We start from the raw sequence: 2,735 nt of genomic DNA on the forward strand, positions 1-2,735 counted from the left end.
ATAAGCTATGAGTTTTTCTTTCTCCTCCTCTCGTTCCTCTCCTTTCTCCCTCCCTTCTGCTCCCCTCATGTAACAGTCCAGAGTAGATGCTCCAAGCAGGTGCGCTTTGCCCCATGAGGTCACCTAGGCACCCAAGGCAGGTTCGTCCTGTCTTGTTCCTATGCCGGCCCCTAGGAGATGTCTGTCCTCACCTATAACATATGGTTGAAGCCAGCTCCGTGTGACCATTGCTGTGTTGGGAAGAGGTGGGCATGCCAAGCCATTTTAAGGCTGAGAACCAGAAATTGCACCTGTCACTCAGGCCCACATCCCTTTGGCAGCTTAGAGACATGGCCACCCCTGCATGCAAGGGATCCTCTGGCTGGATGGCCACATGACCCCGCTAGAACATGGAGTTGTAATCCTGAGATAGATACTGGGAGACAGTTAGCAATCTCTGCCAGAGTTGCCTCACATTGTCTGACTTAACGAGGCACCAGTTTGGGACAATTCAGAGTATGGCAGAGTAACCCTTTAAACTCCTTGAATTGGGGGGCCATTTAGGGCCACATAATACATGAAAAGAAGCTGATCCAATTGTCATTAAGTACTTGTAAGAATTCAGTTCAGCAATTTTTTTTTCTAACTACTCTGGCCCAAGCCTTGTCCTAGGACCTGAGATAAATTTAACACATCCTCCGAAAGCCTGTAAGTTTAGTAGGGAGCTGCTAAATAAATACATACTATCATAAGTACTATAATACTTAGGACACTAAGGAAGTGCAGAGGAGAGCAGCATTTCATTTATTTTGGAGAAGGAAAAAGATGGTCCCAACGAAGCTTCTCAGAATTGGTGGCACTGGAGCCAAGTTGTCATAGAAGGAGGGTGCATGGACATGTGCAGGATATGGAGAAGGGTTTGGCTTTCCAGGTGGAGGCATTGGAAGTGTTTTGGTTTTGACTGGACTGTAAGATGCAGGTGGAGAAGTAGATGAAGATCTAGATCCTGGGGACCTTTTTATACCATTCTAGTAAATTTGGGTTTTATCTTGAAGGCAGCAAGAAGTCATTGAAGGATTTTAGTCATAGGTGAAATGTATGTTTTTCTTAGGGTGGTGTACAGAATGGGTTGCTCTAGGCAGGGCAAATGGGACCGGAGACAGATGCCCATTAAGAGGCTGCTATAGAAATCCAGTTGAAACAGGAGAGAAATTTCAGGCTTCGAAATTTTTACCTTGGAAGATAAAATAACTAATATTCATTTAGGCTTAGATTCATTCATCGTTTATTAATGCAGGAATTATCAAAAACAAAAAATATTGTTAAAATCCATCATGGACGCATGCCTGTAGTCCCAGCCTCTCAGGAGGCTGAGGCGGAAGGATCGCTTGAACCCAGGAGTTTGAGGTTGCAGTGAGCTATCAATGATGCCACTGTACTGTAACCCAGGCAATGGAGCGAGATTCTGTCTTTAAAAAAGAGAGAGAAAGAAATGGGTGTGTGAGCCAGGCACAGTGGCACGCACCTGTAGTCCCAGCTACTCAGGAGGCTGAGGCAGGAGGATCACTTGAGCCCAGGAATTCAGGGCTGTCGTGCACCATCATCAGGCCTGTGGATGGCCACTGCACTCCAGCCTGGGTAACATGGTGAGACCCTGTCTCTACAAAATAAAACTAAAAGATAAAAAAAAAAATGGATGTATGTCATATTTACAGACAAAAAAGATTTTAAAGAAGAAAAGAAAGGGAAAAAAGGGGGGAGAAACAAACTATCCTAATTGAGTAGCCCAAAACTGCAGCTCTTTGCCTTGGCTATTATTATGCTCAGTCTGTAGGAGAGGGGGTAGTATGGAGACATCCCTTTACATACTAATCAACATGAGTCATGTTGCATCTCAGAGGGATTTGAAGCCATCCTTGTTCCATGGTATATTTGGCCTCTCCAGGGTCAGGTAATCCAAGAAGGCTTTGACTTTGGATCTTTCATTTTATTTCCATCTTGGCTGACAGACATGATCCAAGAAAAGTACGGACCCTGTCACAGCTCTTGCAGGTTGGGCATGGCGGCTATAGTGCGTTGGAGATTTCACAGTGGTTCTCCGTCAGATTTCCCGCATCGTACCCTGGCTGTGCAGTCACAGGCCGTGTTGAGGGTCTTCTGTGGTGGAATCATTTTCTCTAATACAGTCTTGGATTAAATTTCTTTTTAATGACACTCCAATTTTTAATATACTCGAATGACTAAATGCTTATGTGACACATTTTGTCAGTATGTTAACTATACAATGGACTGTGGATTCTATGACCCTTAATTTCAAGTATCCTAAACCCGAATTCAGCAGCATGAAGAAGAACTCACTTAACGTTGTGTGTATTATGTGTTTAAAAGATTGAGTTATGGCAGGGCAAGGAAGTGTTGAGGGGCCGAGTCATTTTCCTTTCCTCCTCTCCCCACTGCAGACATCCCAGCACCATGCATTTTGCATCAGAAACTTGCAAGAGGTACCAAGTCCACAGAGGGGGTCAGTAGAGAGGAGTGGGTGAGAAAGCTGGAAGCACTACGTAATCCCAAGCTGACCCTGTGGTGTTGTCATACCCTGTGGCAGTGTTCATCTTGCAGAATCAAGTGATGGTCCTTCATTAAAATGGCCAGAGCCTGTGTGGTATGAAGACAGCCCGTTGAGTTTGCAGCTCTGCTGAAGGGCGACTTGGTGGGAGGGGGACACTTGGAGTCCTGGCTCTGCCACTCCCTAGAGC

The 2,735-nt window shown here is 45.3% G+C and overlaps 1 protein-coding gene across 1 annotated transcript in view; it reads left to right on the forward strand.

Moving 5' to 3' along the window:
- SYAP1 (synapse associated protein 1) overlaps window positions 1-2,735 on the forward strand; it is a 39,462-nt gene that overhangs the window by 23,341 nt on the left and 13,386 nt on the right. The gene's annotated exons all lie outside the window — the stretch shown is intronic.

The sequence above is a fragment of the Propithecus coquereli genome, unplaced genomic scaffold (genome assembly GCF_000956105.1).
Source record: "Propithecus coquereli isolate 6110/MARCELLA unplaced genomic scaffold, Pcoq_1.0 Scaffold513, whole genome shotgun sequence".
Taxonomy (NCBI): domain Eukaryota; kingdom Metazoa; phylum Chordata; class Mammalia; order Primates; family Indriidae; genus Propithecus; species Propithecus coquereli.